We start from the raw sequence: 19,691 nt of genomic DNA, 5'->3' as shown, positions 1-19,691 counted from the left end.
AGTCACATTGCAGTGGGTGATTTCAGGTTTGGGGTGTCTGATCTGATAAAATTTATGGCGGTGTTGCTGTCCGTCAGTCTCTCATGATTATGTCTGGCAAAGGCTAGTCTTGCTGAGCTAGAGTTTTGACTATTGACAAAGTATAGTTCACATTTGAGCTTGTTCATGATAAAGTAAAGGAACGTATCATCTAGTTGAATAATATGCACATACCGGGTTCTTAGAAATGTGGTGTTTCATACAGATTTGGAGAATTTTACACAATTTAAAAACAAATAAATTGCATTTCTCTAAAAAATGCCATGTGGTGTAACCACATCTTATTGAATACATGTGAGTTTACACACATTTATCATTATTTTCTAAAGTTTTAAACATTTCAGTTAAATTTTTCTAAAGTATTGTGGTGTAACCATGTTAAAAGTATTTATTTTTAATTTAGCTTACACTTTGAACACGTGAGTTTAAGTTTTTTTTTACATATTTTCAATATATAAAGTGTTTTTATGAATGTAATTATTACTTTATAAATATCTTTACATTTTTGGGCAGTTGCACGGTTGCACCATATGACATTTTACAAACTGAACTAACTTTGCCTTGTTTAATAGGGTCAAATTATCTGATATTTTAAGAGACTTATTGACCTTGACACATGGGCATGAGAGTCTGCATCCTTTCTATAATATCATTTCCTATTTTGTTGTTGTTGTTGTTTTTGGTCACACCACATGACATTAAGGCATTCTAAAGGTTTTTTTAAATAAGTAACTTACGTTAATAAGCAGCAAAAAAATTTTGTTGTTTTTCTTTTTCTTTAATAATTGTGTAAAAAAGGTTTTCTTGTCAATAATTAAAATCTTTTAATGAGATTATATATATCAAAATGAATTTTAATTCAGAAATTATATGCATCTCATTGTTTTTTTTTATTGTTTTTTTTTTATTTATTTTTTTATAAATTGATAGATTAAAAAAAAGACAAAAAAAATTGTCATGTCATTTACCCATCAGATAGATTATGGGTGAGGCTAGTCAGAAGCCAATAGAGAAGGATATTGCAGTTTGTTATCGTATCACTGTTTACAGGGCAGGGCCCACTCTTCAGCTGCGGTTAACACTTGCGTTATGATGTCCTAATTTTGCTACAATGTTGCTAAACTGGACATAACACTGAAAAATTTAAAGTGCAGGGCAGTGTTCTTGAATAATGACTGAGGTCTAAATGTACACTCTTTTCCACCAGCTCTTTAACACTTGCAGGCAGTTTCCTGGATGTGGCAATTTAGTCAAGGATGAGGCAGCAGTTTACTCTTAAAAATGACCCTGAAAGTAAGTGGCACAGCAGGTTCTGTCCGCCTGAGATTGTATTTTCTTGACATTTATGGTAGAAGATCTCCCTCATGATATTTAACAATGCTATTTTTGCAGTCATATTCTTCTGTAATATAAAACACCATCATCAAGTTTGTAATGTGTTGTCACCTTAGAAACAAAAATCACAGAAAAAGAGGAAAAACAACTCTAGTTTCACTCTCGCTCAAGACCATTATTACCGGCCAACAAACCCCAAAGGCTTTTGGTGTTGAGCCACAATCTCTATGTGACGCTTTCAGTTCTTGAAACGACCGGCATCAATCAAACTCTGTCATGGGTCGCCATGCTAGTTTAGCATTTGTATTTTGACAGCAAGCCCACATTGACCCCCTCCCTGAGTAAAGCTGATATCATTGTGTAAAGAGTCTCTCACTGTTGTTTGTCTTAAGTACTTAAACCTTTTTTGACTGCTGCGCTTTTGAATTTGTGAAAAATGAGGCTTTATGGAGTTCAAGGCCTTGTGGTTGCATTTAGGATATGTTGCTGCAGCTGCACCTCTTAAACTTTGTCTCTTTGAGTTTGAAGTGTATTGTAATGTTCTCTTGAAGATTGTATTAGTAACAAATTAAAATGTTCTTCATAATGGCTTCGAAAGACTTTAAATGTTTTTTTGTCAAAAATAGAACCGTCATATCGACTACTTTTTCGGTGCTGATTACCTAGCCCTTTTGACATTTTAAAATGTTTTAAAAGCCATTTTATGGCATTTTGTACATTTTTGCTAGGGAGGGCACCCCACAGGTCTTTTTAAAGTGGTTTGGCTGTATCTGTGTGGATATTTTGAAAAATTTTACCTCAGAAAGTATAGCAAAACAAAATCTTGCATACATTGCTATGCTTTCGCATGTCATCCCTACAGTGTTTTCCTGACCGCGAGATGCACACGGTTCACAGTGAGATAACCGAGCCCTGCAGGTCTCTGGCTTATCAAAGCACAGCTCCATATCATAGTTTCCACTGAGGATGTGTGGCCACAATATCAGTGTTGGGAAAGCTACTTTGAAGCTGTAGTAGCTAACTGTAGCTAAAGCTAGCAGCTTCTTTTAAATTAAATAGCAATAAAGCTAGTCTGCACTACCTATTAATGAAAAGTATTTTCTTTTTTAAACCAGTTTATTGAAATGAACCTTCTGAAAGGAAAATTCTCTAAAACTAACTGAATTACCCAATGTTTAGATGAGTGTAAGAGGACATTTAGGACAGCATGTTTAAAATAGCGAATTAGCGATGCTGCATTTTGTTGTGCTACACCACTACTCAATTATTAAAGCAGCTTTTTACTATTTTGTGAAACCAGCTGAACTCATGCTACTGAAAAATTTAGTAACAGCTACTTGCTACTTTTAGCCAGTGTGGACGCAGTACACAAATCAAGTACTTACAGATACCCTAATAATACTTTTACTGGAGTAATATTTTAAGTACTCCTTTACAATTTTGCTTGAGTAAAAGTACAAAAGTACTTGGTTTTTAATGTACCTAAGTATTAAAAGTAAAACGTACTGTTTGATGAATGTTTATTTTGCAATTTTATATACTCCATACTGCTCAAATACTGTGTATTTTATCTTATTTTAAACTTGTCAGTGAAAACTACTACTGATAATTCAAGTGTACAAACAAGTGAAAATAAAATATACCATATAGTATATAGAAATGAGGAAAAACAAAATGTGAGTAAATGTGTGTTAACAAATATAAACATACAATATACAATAAACAGACATCACATAGGGCAAAATGTGTGAACATTTTAAGAAGAACTCTATGCAAACATACTAGTTTTACATCATTTGAAAATGATGCTACGGCAGCGGGGAAGATGCATGGGTGAGATACAACAGGAAGGTGCGTGGATGTTAATAATTGCATTATTTTAACGTTATGTTTTGTTTTTAAATAAAACCTACCCGGTTCAGATTGTAATACATAGATGGACATGTCCACATTCAAGCATTTCATATAATTGGCTTAAATATCTCGCCCTTTTACAGCAGATTTAAAACAAAAATACTTTGTTACTGTCCATCACCGCTTTAAGCTCCCTAACAGTGCTGTAAACCTATATGTGTTTGTTTTGTGTTTATGTTGTGAGTGTGTTCAAATGACAGAGATGCAATCCGCAGCAGAAACAGGAAAGCATCTTGTTTCCTCTTCCTATTCTCGATTAAGTGGACAGGAAGTGCTCTTTCTTTTTGACAGATGGTCTCGTGGGTTACAAAGCTGACACAACAGGCTTGAAGAAAGACAATGTCAATAGTGTCACTTTCTTTCCTTGAATTTGTCTTTTGTCAGTGGACGTATGTAGGTCACCCCATATGATCTCATGGAGCAGTCATTGTGATGGCTCTATTCAGGGAGGAAGAGGAAAACAGTGACCCTGTGATGTCACGAGATGGGTCTCCGTGATGACGGCAATGCACCGGATGGATCTGGTCCATGGCCTGAGACACAAAATCCTCAAAGATTTGACAAGAACAATTTTTTAGTATTAAGAATCACAGTTTTGTTCAATGGAACAGTTCGGGAGAGTTGTAGTATTCGGATGTTTTCTGAAGTAGTGCTTGCTTGGCTCTCGTGTGTCACAACATTTCACAACATGATGATAAGCAAGATCACATTTGCCTCTGAAACTGAGGGGTATGTGGTCGGTCATTAAGATTACTAGTAGAAGTAAAAGCAGGAAAAACGAAAAGGGGAATATGAAGATTTCATGAAAATGGCTTTTTGCTACAGCCATACATTTTTAGCATTGGACATTTTTTGACTTTGACCAGTAAAAAATCTTTGAGATCCTTGCAATCTGTTCCATTCCGTTGAGTTCCATCCAGCTGTTTTGGAACTTCTGCTGCACTTAAGCTAGGAAAAGGGGTGTCCAATCCTGGTCCTGGAGGGCCAGTATTCTGCAGATATTAGCTCCAGCTTGTCCCAACCTACTCAGCCAACATTGCATGGTGGGGCCAATGTAGGCATGATATGTGCTTGAGGTATGGGTCCAACATGGGTTTGTCCATGGGTTCCATGTCGACTCTATTTGAATTAGCCCCATAGACCCTAAATGTGTTTGTCCATGGCTTTCATGATAGCTGAAATGGAACCCATGGACAAACCGATGTAGAGCCCATATCTCAAGCCCATACTGTGCCTACATTGGCCCCACCATGCAATGTTGGCTGGATACTGGCCTGGAAATTTCTAGTAATCCTGAAGAGAAGCTCCATTTAATGGCAACTAACACAACATTCAGTGCTTCCCACAGGTTTGAAATATACTTGCGGTGGTAGCCGGGTGAAAAATCCTCCTATTACCCATGGCACAAAAATGGTCTACTACATGTGACAAACAAATAATGTGTGATTTTTAAAGGTATTTTTATTTATTGAAGTTAATTTTAATTAAGTAACATATACATTTAATTACATACTAATATTATGCATTATGCATTGTAAATTATGCAAAATTACAGCATTTAAATGGTTCACATTTTCCTATGTTCTCCTTGCTGTCATATAGTGTCTCTCTCAGTGAATAGGACACAGATTTTACTAGTAAAATTTATAAAATGAATAATATATGTGTCAAATAATGTTCTTGGTCTTTTCTTCCTGTGGAGGAGACTACAATAATTTACTATGAATTAAATGGAAATCAAATTAAAAACAATTTATTGTGTAACCAATAATGCCCAAAAGATTAAGAAAAAACTTAGCATGTGACTTTTAATTATAAACAAGCCCGAAATACACAGGTACTCTTATTTTGAAATGTCTGTACTATTGCAAGCTGATCTTACAATCGTCTAAAACATTTTATATAAAAGCCATAAAGTAGACATTGTAATAATTCATCAACTTGAGTTCTTTAGCAATCGCTTGGCATAAATCTGCACTTTTCATTGATTGAGAATCACTTTGAAGCAGTCTGAAGCACTGTTGCGCGAGCTTGTAGAAAGCGCAACGGCACCCCCTTGTGACTTTGCAAAATGCAGCGCCCGTGGGAATGTTAGCGGGAGTAAACAGTTCTGACGCACACATAACGAGCAGGTACGAAACGACTAGTTAATCGATCGCGGATGGTTTCATTATCTTGCGCGGATATAAAAGTATATGAGAATAAAAATAATAAAAGCAAAAATGTGTCTCCGAACATACTTGGGCGGCCGTTATTATACGTGGGCGGCCCGCCCAAGTAAAGTCTATGTGTGGGAAGCACTGACATTCTATTGGTTATTTTCAAAGTTATCTGGAATGCAGCACAAGGTTGCCAGTGGGAGATTTGAACTTGGAAATTCTCTTCTCTGACCTTGTCTGCAGTGCAGCATTTTGTCTTACAAAAATTCATCCAGTCTCAATCAGGTAAACCAAGAATCCAGCTCAATGATACAGGGCTTCCTTAAAGGCCCGCTGAAGTGCCTTGGAACATTATTCAATCTGTTGACGTAATTTCCACTGAAACAGGAAGACAGGGCAGGGCATATCAAACGGCTCCTCCCACTTTTTTTTTAAATAGCCAGCTCAGCCAGAGCTGTTGAGCTCAGTAAAGCCTCAGTTTCCTTCTAATCTCTAACTGTTTGTCCTCCTAATCTCCTCCATATATCTTTTAAAATATAGCATTCTGTGCAGAATTCAAATGGTCCAATATTTAATATAGGGTCCAATACGTTTTCTGGTCTGCATCTACTCACAGATATGATGCGCTCTGTGCTATCATGTCTCTGGGCCAGAGCAGACCTTGTGTGCACTGTGGCAGTTCGCTTGACACTAACGTCAAACCAGACTTCATTCGCCTCAATGGAAAACATATCTACACTGTCTTAATCGTTCCCTATCCCCTATGCACTATATGCCATTCACCATGTAGAAAATAGTAATTGTGTGAACAAGTGATTGATTTTTGCCGCAGCTTCTGCATCTGTTTATAATCTAGGGGGTGGGACGTTTTAGATTCTAGAGAGCATTTGATTGGACAGAAAATCTTATGAGAAGCTGAAGTGTAGGGTGATGTCATCAAAATCATTGATCCATATTGGCGGAAGTGAGAGACTGTAAGTTTTGAATGCTTATATCTTCTAAATACGAATTTTGTCATTGTTTTGGAGCACAATGGCTTATGGATAACAGTAAGGCTAACGTATTCATACTAAAAGACAAAAAAACTTTTTTGAAACAAGAACAGTTTTGATTTCATAGCGACTTTAATATCAGTTAGTCTGCTAGTTGTACAGCCTGACTAGTAAATTTTGAAAATTTGTTTTCATTCATAGTTAGTTTGACTGTAGTATCCGAAGTCAATGCCTTCACTCCGATTAGTAGTCGCCACATCGCTCTGCATAAACTTGAACTGTTCTAAAATTTGTTACAATGGTATCGGTTAGAGGTGTTGCTGATAATCGCCAACTCTCAATGAAAATGAGGTCTATTAATTTGCATTTACATTTTCGGGTTCAATCCCACATTTACATACAGTTGTCAATTTCATTCCTAGCTAATAGACATTCGACTGTAATATCCAACTATATCAGGAGTCCATTCCATTGGTCCATTGCAATTTTGTCGCGACGGTAGCAGTTTGAGGAGTTACCAGTAATCACCAACTCCCATTAAAAATTAATAACTTTCGGTCTCTTTGTTTGTAAATCAGTTTGAGTGCCCCTTTTCTAGTTTTCCTGAAATTGTATTAGAGAGCTAGTCTTCATTATTGTGAGGTCTTCAGAGGGCTTTGGGAGGAAACGTTGTTTGGTAAAGGTAGTTTGTGAACCACATGAGAGTTTCAACTCATATTTTGTCCTCATTTGCATAGTTAAAACAAAAGATTGACAGTAAAGAACAAATGAGCCTGACATTGCATGAAAAGGTCACAGCCGCTTCCCCCTCCCGTCCATCTGTGTTTGGGCGTGTGCAGTCATCACGCCTCACAGGACATCTATGCGTATCAAATCAGTTGCTCTTTCAGTGCTAGATGAACTGAAACCCTCCCATCTCCACACTTATATCCGTAAGATACAAATCATGATACATGAGGGTGTGACTGCAGATCACTGATGAGATTAGCAGTTTGGTGACTCATACCAGCATATAAACATACATTTTAAACAGATAGTTGTCCAGAAAAATGAAAATGTTTTTGTATACTCACCCTAATTCAAAACCATATGCTTTGTGCAAGTCTTCTGAAAAGATGATAAATGTTTTGTGTAACTGAGATATCAGATTGAAATGACTCTTTAGTTATCTCTTAGTTAGCTCTTAAGTTTTTTTTCTGTTGTAGCCTTTTCCATGGAAAGATAACAACATACAGGTTTTGATGGAACAACAAGGATGCGTAATTAATCAGTAAATATTAAATAATGGCTAATTTTTCCTTTTTTTTTTGATGAACAGATTTAACATAATTGCTGCTTTTTTTTTTAAAAATTGGTTCTGTGTTTCATTAGAACTTCATAAATTCATAAGACAAATCAGATATTCAAGCAGTATTTAAAAGTTAGGAAACACCATTTGATGCAGTGACAGGCTGTTTTATATAAACCACATGCTGTTTGTTTAAAAATCTCGTTCTTTCATTCGAGCGATTTCGTCAGCCCATCTGCTCTAGCTATGAGATTGAAAGGACCTTGTATCTCCGCTGAGTGTTTATATGTGTTTTTGCTTTGGCTACGTTCGCTACACACAGAGTTCCTCGTCAACATTGAGCTGGTCGTTCCCAGGGGATTCTGAGTCACTACATCAGATAACCATCAGGCGAGTTAAAAGCAGGTTTTCCTCTGGTACAACGGCAGTGTTTCATTGGGTCAATGATGAACCATTAAACCCTGTTTGCCAAGCACAGTCAGCAAACAAAGCACACTAGTTAATATTTATGTACTTTTCTTTTTCTCTCTCTTTTTTTTTTTTAAATAAGTCTTGTGCACTTTACTGTAAAAATGTTTCAGGCATTATTGGAAGCATTTTTCAGTTCTTGTATGCAGTTCATAAGTCCATAGATAAATCATTAATAATTGTAATAATGTTAATATATCAACATGCCTGAACTACTAAAATCTCAATTGCACCTTAAACACTTATCAGCATAATAATACAGGTAGTAAAAAAGAAAATCACACTGGCAGCTGGCGGTGTGGTTTTCAAACCTGGCAGCTGTGGTTGGCAGAATTGCACTGTAAAGCTACTGTGACAATTATTCTGGTATTATGGGGTGCCTGATGTTAAAGGGTTAGTTCACCCAAAAGTGAAAATATAATTTATTACTCACCCTCATGTCGTTCTACACCCGTAAGGCCTTCATTTATCTTTGGAACAAAAATGAAGATATTTTTGATTAAATCCGATGGCTCAGTGAGGCCTGCATTCAAAGCAATGACATTTCCTCTCTCAAGACCCATTAATGTACTAAAAACATATTTAAATCAGTTCACGCGAGTTTAGTGGTTCTACCTTAATATTATAAAGCGACGAAAATACTTTTTGTGCGCCAAAAAAATAAAAAAATAACGACTTTTCAATAATATAGTGATGGGCCGATTTCAAAACACTGCTTCGGAGCTTTACGAATCGAATCAGTGACTCGGATTTCCTATCAAACTGCTAAACTGCTGAAATCATGTGACTTTGGCGCACCGAGTCACTGATTTGATTCGCAAAGCAACTGTTAACCAATTAACAGCTTTTTACTGTGGCATTTGTAGAATATATTTCTGTAAAAATGTACACCACACTTAATAAATTATATTTGATACACACAAACACAAAACATCATCAGGACAACATGGATTAAAAATAGTGTAAGCATTAAGTAAACCAGAAAATGAAAAAAAAAAACACATTTGATCAAATCAATACATGAACTTGTAAGTTGATTTTATATTTTTAATAACATAAGAAACTAATTTTAACAATGTTTTAATCAATGTAAAAAATTCATGTTAACTATAAATGAAATGGTAATTTATAATTCCAACAAACAAAATTTACAGTATTTTAAAATAAGTAATGTCCTGTAGTCTAAGGTGTCTTCTGAATGTGTCTGTGAAGTTTCAGCTCAAAATACCCCATAGATTTTTTTAAATAAATTTTTTTAACTGCGTATTTTGGGGCATCATTAACTATACACTGATTTTTTTCAGTTGCCGCCCCTTTAAATCGCGTGCCCCCTGCCTCACGAGCTCTCGACTATATTACAGCGCATTTACAAAGTTCACACAGCTAATATAACCCTCAAATGGATCTTTACAAGATGTTCGTCATGCATGCTGTGTGTATACATCGAATCATGTGAGTAAAGTATTTATTTAGATGGTTACGTTTGATTCTGAATGAGTTTGATAGTGCTCCATGGCTAAAGCTTACATTACACACTGTTGGAGAGATTTATAAAGAATGAAGTTGTGTTTATGAATTATACAGACTGCAAATGTTTAAAAATGAAAATAGCAACGGCTCTTGTCTCCGTGAATACAGTAATAAACGATGGTAACTTTAACCTCATTTAACAGTACATTAGCAACATGCTAACGAAACATTTAGAAAGACAGTTTACAAATATCACTAAAAATATCATGTTATCATGGATCATGTCAGTTATTATTGCTCCATCTGCCATTTTTCGCTGTTGTTCTTGCTTGCTTACCTTGTCTGTGCACAGATCCAGACGTTAATACTGCCTTTCCTTGTCTAATGCTTGAACATGGGCTGGCATATATGCAAATATTGGGGGCGTACACCCCGACTGTTACGTAACAGTCGGTGTTATGTTGAGATCCGCGTGTTTTCCGGAAGTCTTTTAAACAAATGAGATTTACATAAGAAAGAGGAAGCAATGGGGTTTGAAACTCAATGTATGTCTTTTCCATGTACTGAACTCTTGTTATTCTATATATGCTATGCCAAGATAAATTCAATTTTTCATCCGAGGGCACCTTTAAATCAGTTTTTACTATGAGGCAGTTTACAAATACTGTACTAATTATAATACAAATACTGTAGAATTGTTATTTATTTTCATTAAAATAATTTTGTTGTGTTGTACTAGCCGATACTCTCCTGTAATGATGGATAGGATGTTTGTTTGTTTGTTACATTATGTAATTCATATTGTATTGGATGAGGTTCTACGTCAGAACGTCGACTGATTATTGGCTGGCTCCTGCATCAGCATCACACATTCAGACACACACTTTCATTAAAACAGCTCAAACATGCATTTTATTCTGGGACAAGGCTTAAGATTTGTCTGTGAAACCAGGGGATAATGTTTTATATACATAAAATATTACATTTTTATATTTATGTAAAATATAAACTATTTTTGGGCTTGAAGACAAAATTATTCATGTTTTGAAATAAGATTTTGGTCCATAAACTCTAGCATAAACACAAATGAAACTGCTGCTAAACTTGCTTTTATTGGACTATAAACACAGTCATGTCTCCCCTCCCCCTTTTAGTAACTCTGTGACTTTTTTTATACTAAAGTAATTAAGACATTACCTGCTCCTCAATGTGCAAACTATCCATCCTAAATAGTATGTGACATTAGTAATATTCAATACTATTTAGGGTGGATAGTATGCACATTGGGATGCAGGGAGTAATTAGGACCATATCCTCATTATGTCATGCCATGTGTAAGCTAGGTGGGTGAATGAAATTCACTTTGTTTTGGGCAGAGAGGCTTGTATTGGCTGCTACATAACAGCACAGGGATTCTTCTCCATTCAAAAGTGCACAAGTGAAGTACCCTAGTAATCACTGGCATGAATGTGTTCTTGTTCTTAGGGCTTGTCAGTCACTGCAATGGTCCTGAGGGGTTTTATCATTTATTGAAAGGATTCCCAGGCACCATCTGTTCTGGCATAGATCAAGCACAAGGATACTCACATACTGAGATGATTTACCGAACGCTCATCTGCCCGTTATTCTGTCAAATATAGTTTGTCAGCCGTTCAAAGTGGACTTCCTCATCTCTTTGATCACTCTTTTGAGTGCAGACCATGTCTGGCAACCACAGCAGCTGCCACAGGTGTATCTCATGTACACCAAATTTATACCCCGTTGGGCTGCACGGTTTTGGGAAAAAAATGATGTTACGATATTTTGTTTTTCTGTGATATATATTAGGGCTGCAGCTAACGATTAATCGATTAATCTGTCGGTTATTTTTATGATTAATCGATTAATCGGATGAAAAATCTAAAAATTATTGTATGTTAACATTTTTATTTTACATTTATTTTAATTCATTATTTTAGAGAATATTATTTCACATCCTGCCCAATGCTGTCCATAAAATGTAAGCTTATGCGCTGAGGAAAACATGTCAAAGGCATTAAACTGCACATGCATCTGTCAAAGCACGACAGGGCAAGGCACGGTAAATGCTTATGCTTTTGTTTGAACCGCTTATGAATATAAAGCATTCTCATGTTTCGGACAACTTGGATCATGTTCCTTTTCTTGCAGCAGCTCACTCTGTGTCCGCTATTTTCCATATGCGTTTTGTCCATAGAAATGGGTTATTCACTACTGTAAAGCGACGTGACTGGCTGATGGTTTCCGAGCACAGCACGCAGATCTGACTAATCGATAATCAAATTCGTTGTTGATTATTTTTATTATCGATAATTATCGATTTTATCGATTAGTTGTTCCAGCCTTAGATTATATATTGTGAAATGAAAAAATACGGGAAGTTTCACCAGATTACTTGCATAGCTCTATTTAGAAAGAACTAATAATTCTAGAATGATGGGGTTGTTTTGTTGCTGAATGTATTTGCATAGAAAAACTAAATATTTTTACTCTGAAGACTTTTTTTTAAGTGCGAAATACTTTAAGTTTACTGTTTACAAGAACCAACCCTAACCATAAAGTGAACATAAGTGAAACAGCTTTTTTAAAAAAACAAAAAAACAAACAAATTCCACTTGAGTTTAATAGGCCACATTCAAACTGTTTTTGATAAGCATGATTTTATTGTGATTATTATTATTAAATATATTAAACAATATAAGAAATTTTAATTAAAAAAAGATTTTTATTTCACTGTAAAATTACAATACTAAGTATATTTTAAAGGTGCCATCGAACGTTTTTTTACAAGATGTAATATAAGTCTAAGGTGTCCCCTGAATGTGTCTGTGAAGTTGTAGCTCAAAATACCCCATAGATTTTTTTAAATTAATTTTTTTTAACTGCCTATTTTGAGGCATAATTAGATAAGCGCCGATTCAGGCTGCGGCCCCTTTAATTGCTCGCGCTCCCCTCCCTAGCTCTCGACTCTATCATTGCATAAACAAAGTTCACGCAGCTAATATAACCCTCAAAATGGATCTTTACAAAGTGTTTGTCATGCAGCATGTCTGATCGTGTAAGTATGGTATTTATTTGGATGTTTACATTTGATTCTGAATGAGTTTGATCGTGCTCCGTTGCTAATGGCTAATGCTACACTGTTGGAGAGATTTATAAAGAATGAAGTTGTGTTTATGCATTATACAGACTGCAAGTGTTTAATAATGAAAATAGCGACGACTCTTATCTCCGTGAATACAGTAAGAAACGATGGTAACTTTAACCACATTTAACAGTACATTAGCAACATGCTAACGAAACATTTATAAAGACAATTTACAAATATCACTAAAAATATCATGATATCATGGATCATGTCAGTTATTATCGCTCCATCTGCCATTTTTCGCTGTTGTTCTTGCTTGCTTATCTAGTCTGATGATTCAGCTGTGCACAGATATTACTGCCTGCCAAATACTGCCTGCCCTTGTGTAATGCCTCGATCATGGGCTGGCATATGCAAATATTGGGGGCGTACACCCCGACTGTTACTTAACAGTCGGTGTTATGTTGAGATTCGCCTGTTTTCCGGAGGTCTTTTAAACAAATGACATTTATATGAGGAGGAGGAAACAATGGAGTTTGAGACTCACTGTATGTCATTTCCATGTACTAAACTCTTGTTATTCAACTATGCTGAGGTAAATTCAATTTTCAGTTCGATGGCACCTTTAATTTCTTCATATTCAAACAGCATGTAATCAAGCTTTTGTTTTGGCAGGTTGCCATCAAATTAATAAATGTGTTGGTGGTTTTAGAGTGAAGGCACTGGATGCTCATTTACACTGTAAGTGAACCAAGACTCTGAAACACTGTATCATGAACTACACGTGTGTAAATTACTTGTTTTACTCTGAAACCGGTATTTGCTTAAATCATGCAAAGCCATATCTTGTATTCGATACATTGTGCAGCTGTAATTTCCCAGATTAGTGCAGTAATATTGTTCATAATTCATAAAAAAACATCAGCCAATCAGATTGGAGCGGTTAATTTTTAGCCAGCACTTGACATCTTTGTACGCAACATGCATCAAGCAACCAGTGAACAGGCTGTGGGTGTGCCGTCTGAGGTTGAGGCTAGCATAATGATGGTGTAGGCTACCAAAGTAAACCCCAAAATTTCAGCACATTCCTCTCATAAGCCCCATAATGCTCAGGGTGACAAAAAGAGCCAAATACAGTAGTGAGAGCCTGTGAAAATCAGAGCTGTCTGACAGAATCACACTAACGATCCAGTGTTGCGTAAGTGTCCCGTTTCCCACAAACGCCGTGGTCTGAGTTTTTTTAAATAGCTGGGAGCTCACTGGTCTGCAATAAAACTTTTGTTTCAGTTGCAGCAGAAATGCGACTAGCCTGCTTGCATAAGTTGCAGAGCAGGAATCACCTCGCTTCAGGGGCCACTCGCTGTCTGTAGGACAACACAGGCCAGACATAATTATGTAAGTACTGATGTTATCTAAGTGACCCTGAACCCCATAGGCACGGTGAATAAAGCATACCAATTATCTGCATGTAGCGTAACAGGATTAAACAAATTTGAGTTTACTGAACATTAACTTTTAGAGTTGTTTTCTAACTGTGTATCTATAAAGGTTCTTTATTGGCATCTATGGATCCGTGAAGAATCTTTAAAGGAATAGTTCACCCAAAAATGAAAATTCTGTCATCATTTACTCCCCAAGTTGTTTCAATCCTGTATAAAAATCTTTGTTCTGCTGTACACAAAAGAAGATTTATTTGGAAGAATAGTCCTCTCATTGAAAAGTTTCTTTGGGAACCAAAAATGATTCGTTGCATTACTGCGGAAACCCCTTATTTGGAACCTTTATTTTTAAGAGTGTGGCATAATCAGACATACAGAGCGAAATGATTCATAGACTCGCTGCATTTACTACCCACTGTGTGGTTGACCTAGCAGTGTTTAGACAGATGTGTTGGTACAGACGATAAAGATGGTTATCACATGCTGCGGAACTCCCAGAGGGCTCTAGATTGGGTCAGTTTGATGGGTTTTTCCCCTCAACTGAACTGGAGGTCTGTCTGTCTCTCGGTATGTAAAGGGGGTCTATAATTTTTAGAGCATTTAAGACTTTCTAAACAGAGTGAAAGGAAAAACGTCACATGTATTTACAGGTGTCAATCCATAAATGTAACAAGATTGTGCCATCTTACAGTTTTAGACAAGAATTGTAAAATGTTTTTGGTGGTGTCAAGTTTTAAAGTAATGGTGCTGTCACTTTTCTGCAAAAAAGGTCCATTGTCGTATAGCGATGTTTGAAGCACAGCTCATGCAGAAGTTAGTTTCAAAACAAGCATCTTTCATCAATGTGCATGACCAACACAAACTCATTGTGAAATCTTTCACCTTTATGCTAAAATTCCCGATTGTGTGTGGATTTCAGTTGACATGATTGGATTTCGCCCACAAACATTTGACAGTAACGATAAATGTGACTGCACTTTTACTTTAGTGGTACCAATAACATTATTATATAACCATTTGTTATTGTCATAAACAGTTTGGTCCACCCGTTGAGTCTGTCCATTTTCCATAGAGGGTAGCAGTTTGTGTTGTCTGATCAAAGAAAACTATATAATGCTTATAAAACTGTTTAACTAAACAGAATATAGGTTAAGGAACCAGTAACACCCAGGATGATAACTAACGATAACTATTAGGGGTGTAACAACAATATATCGTGTCACAATATATCGCAATACAAAACTGCAACAATATGTATTGTGGATAGTGACAATTGTGTATAATTCACCCAAAATGAAAATTACTATGTGAGGAAAAAATTCAAGTTTACAGAGTTTTAGTGTCAGTTCTACATTGAACTATATACTGTTGAATATAACGTATAATGGTCATGTCATCTTCATTTATATAGCACTTTTCACAATACATATTGTCTCAAAGCAGCTTCACAGTGACAATAGGACAATTATTATCAAGCTAAAGTTGGTTTTTGATTAAATCACTTCCATTGTAAAAATTGTTAATTATTAATTTAGGGGCCACTTAAAGGTGCCCTAGAATCAAAAATTGAATTTAACTTGGCATAGATGAATAACAAGAGTTCAGTACATGGAAAAGACATACATTGAGTTTCAAACTCCATTGCTTCCTCCTTCTTATGTAAATCACATTTGTTTAAAAGACCTCCGAAGAACAGGCGAATCTCAACATAACACCGACTGTTACGGAACAGTTGGGATCATTAATATGTACGCCCCCAATATTTGCATATGCCAGCTCATGTTCAAGGCATTAGACAAGGGCAGCCAGTATTAACGTCTGGATCTGTGCACAGCTGAATCCTCAGACTAGGTAAGCAAGCAAGGACAACAGCGAATGGCAGATGGAGCGATATTGAGCATGATATCATGGTATTTTTAGTGATATTTGTGAATTGTCTTTCTAAATGTTTCGTTAGCATGTTGTTAATGTACTGTTAAATGTGGTTAAAGTTACCATCGTTTATTACTGTATTCACGGAGACAAGAGAGCCGTTGCTATTTTCATTTTTAAACACTTGCAGTCTATATAATTCATAAACAACTTCATTCTTTATAAATCTCTCCAACAGTGTGTAATGTTAGCTTTAGCCACGGAGCATAGCCTCAAACTCATTCAGAATCAAATGTAAACATCCAAATAAATACTATACTCACATGATCCGACGCATGCATGCAGCATGCATGACGAACATCTTGTAAAGATCCATTTGAGGGTTATTTTAGCTGTGTGAACTTTGTTTATGCACTGTATTATAGTCGAGAGCTTGGGGGAGCAGGGAGTGTGCGATTTAAAGGGGCCGCAGCCTGAATCGTTGCATAGTTAATGATGCCCCAAAATAGGCAGTTAAAAAAATTAATTAAAAAAAATCCATGGGGTATTTTGAGCTGAAACTTCACAGACACATTCAGGAGACACCTTAGACTTATATTACATCTTGTAAAAAACTGGTTCTAGGGCACCTTTAAATGACACATTTCCTGCTGAAAAAACAAATACCTTTAATGCATTCTTGCCGTTCATTTACATGTTTAGTCTATAGGTTTGCGTATTTGATCTATGCGAACTGGAATAATTTGATAACGTTTTATCTATACATAGGGAAAGGAAAGAGAGGAGGCCTTCGCAGGGGATAGTTTAGTTGACACTTCAGGGCTGCGTTATCATCATGTCTAGATGCAGGTCCTTCATATCATCTGGATACGGCCTGGATCTGGCAGGTTGTGGCAAACCTTGGGATAAACAGAGAGAGACTAATATTAGTGTAGACGCCATTCTTCTTATGATGTAGCGAGTACATGATCAGGTGTTATGGGAAGTGTTCCCGGGTCCGGTTGACCTAATCTATGCAGCCTAACAATTTACATGAATTGAATTATAGAAGTAGATTATGTGTTTTATAGATAATGTGAATTATAGAAGTAGTTATGTATATGCAAGTTTAAACAGATGTGTTTTGAGTCTAGATTTAAACTGACAGAGTGTGTCTGCTTCCCAAACAGCGATAGGAAGAAAAGTTTAGGTGCCAAATAGGAAAAGGATCTACCGCGTGCTGTTGATTTTGATATTCTAGGTATTATCAACTGGCCTGAATTCTGAGATCGCAATAGACGTGAAGGACTATAATGCATTAAGAGCTCGCTCAGGTAATGGGGAGCTAAACCATTTAGTGCTTTGTAAGTAAGTAGTAAGATTTTTAAATCTATACGATGTTTAATAGGGAGCCGATGCAGTGTTGACAGAACTGGGCTAATATGGTCATACTTCCTAGTTCTAGTAAGAACTCTAGCTGCTGCGTTTTGGACCAGCTGTAGTTTGTTTAACAGCAGAACAACCACCCAGTAGAGCATTACAGTAATCTAGCCTTGAGGTCATGAACACATGAACTAACTGTTCCACATTTGTCATTGAGAGCATATGTTGTAGTTTAAATATATTTTTAAGATGGAAGAATGCGGTTTTACAGATGCTAGAAACATGGCTTTCAAATATAATAATATTTGAAAGCCATGCACTTGTGTTACCAGTAAAAAGTGTTACCATTAAAAAGTGGCCTACGTTATTTTAAATATATCTATCAGCTTCAGAATCATGAATATTTTTATTCTGGTATCAACATTGTCCTGTGCATTGGGTTACCAACACCAAGTCCAAGCCTATTCATTTCCACCCCCAATGTAATACTAAATTTAGCATTATAAATCAACAGGTAATAATTTGTTAACCTTTTACCATATGTCTTAAAGTATCGCAAAAATACTGTATGGTGAGTTCAGTATTGTGATATGTATCGAATCGTGATATGAGGGTATTGTTACATCCCTAATAACTAGAGCCCGACCGATATATCGGCCGGCCGATATGAGCTAATTGCATTTAAATCGGCATCGGCGTTTATAACGGCCGATGAAACATGAGAAACAGAGTCTCATGCTTCACTCATGTTATGAGTGTTGCATAGTTTGCCCACCAGAGGGAGCTCTGCAACTCCCCAGTTGACAACAGCGCCAGAAATCCACTACAGAAAAAAGCTATCAGCCGAGCCACGGAGATGTACTCTTTTGACAGTGAGTCTGTCGTTCGTCATGTGAAATGATTGTAGATTTAGTTCATACACTGTATATAAAAACAGTGTGGTAGTTCTAGCTAACGGTCCTATCATTATCACTTCTAAATATTCTGTAACATCACTTACAGCCGCTAATGCATTGCTATATTAGATTAGCCACAAAGCTAATAACGTTACCATGTTTATCAGTGGAAGAGCGCGAACGTTAATAAGAGGTCAAACTATAACGTTAGTGTTTAACTTATTCTAAATATATCTGCAGTGTTTGTTGTATATATATTGAGAACATTCTACATTGTTTAAATTATATTTTGGTATTATTTATTTATTTTATATTTTATATTTATTTATTTTATATGTAGCTATACATTTAACTTATTTTAATTTTATTTTCAATTCATTGACATGGTTTTGTGGAATATTGAATTTGTTTGGTATAGCTCTTTTACTTTAACTTTAGTATTATAATTTATTTACAGTACACACACAGACTGTTAAAACCAGCTTCAACTGGAAGTAAGTAAAACTGTTAAATGTTTAAAACCAGACTGTTTTTTGATCATTAAAAAATATATACTTTTGATGTGCAATTGTTTAGTCATTGAGACTGTAATCTAAGGCTTTTTTTTTAACATAATCCCTTCTGGAAAATGGTTTATACAGCCCACATACATAGAACAGGCAGATATTTTGCTATTGAATGTTGTGTAAGTGTAGTTTATAGGAAATGGGTCTAATATCCAGTTTATTTTCAAAATCAAAATATCGGCTTATAAATCGGCTCTTTTCGAGTTAATATCGGCATCGGCATCGGCCCCCAAAAATCCATATTGGTCGGGCTCTACTAATAACTATACATTTTTAATACTCATTCTAATTCTGATAATAGGGAGGTCCACAGCACAGCTATAACGATAACGACAAAGAGAAACTATACCGTTGGAATCACTTTTAGAATTTTTTTTTCCAGCTGATGGAACACTGACAGCCAATCAAAATACACCAGAGTCTAATTCCATGAGCATTTAAAATGGCAGGAGACAAAACTGCAGTGCACTTACAATAAACCAAATGTTATTATGTGTCGTGACGTGTGGGCGAAGCTAATATAGACGGGCCTTAAAGGGTTAGTTCACCCTAAAATGAAAATTATGTCATTAATTACTCACCCTCATGTCGTTCCATACCCGTAAGACCTTCGTTCATCTTGGGAACACAAATTAAGATATTTTTGATGAAATGTACTAAAGACATTTTAAAAACAGTTGATGTGACTGCAGTGGTTCAACCTTAATTTTCTGAAGCGGCGAGAATACTTTTTGTGCGCCAAAAACAAAACAAAAATAATGACTTTATTCAACAATATCTTCTCT

At 36.0% G+C, this 19,691-nt stretch overlaps 1 protein-coding gene and 1 long non-coding RNA gene across 3 annotated transcripts in view; one reads left to right on the top strand and one right to left on the bottom strand.

Annotated features, from left to right (window-relative positions):
• The window catches only part of add3a (adducin 3 (gamma) a), a 116,804-nt gene that overhangs the window by 17,845 nt on the left and 79,268 nt on the right, over window positions 1-19,691 (top strand). Inside the window, exon 1 of one of the 2 annotated variants that reach the window (XM_048167421.1) lies at window positions 18,102-18,316. The exons of the other annotated variant lie outside the window; for it this stretch is intronic. The gene's annotated coding sequence lies outside the window, so the exon portion shown is untranslated. Of the gene's footprint in view, window positions 1-18,101; window positions 18,317-19,691 lie in introns of those variants that run through there. 2 annotated transcript variants of the gene reach the window in all.
• Window positions 1-19,691, bottom strand: part of LOC125253480 — a 67,068-nt gene that overhangs the window by 7,904 nt on the left and 39,473 nt on the right. Inside the window, exon 2 of the long non-coding RNA XR_007181453.1 lies at window positions 8,629-8,665. This is a non-coding gene — a long non-coding RNA (uncharacterized LOC125253480). The remainder of the gene's footprint in view (window positions 1-8,628; window positions 8,666-19,691) is intronic.

This window comes from Megalobrama amblycephala, linkage group LG2, assembly GCF_018812025.1.
Source record: "Megalobrama amblycephala isolate DHTTF-2021 linkage group LG2, ASM1881202v1, whole genome shotgun sequence".
NCBI lineage: Eukaryota > Metazoa > Chordata > Actinopteri > Cypriniformes > Xenocyprididae > Megalobrama > Megalobrama amblycephala.
The sequence above is the reverse complement of the archived record's forward strand: the minus strand, read 5'-3'. Positions and strand labels throughout refer to the sequence as shown.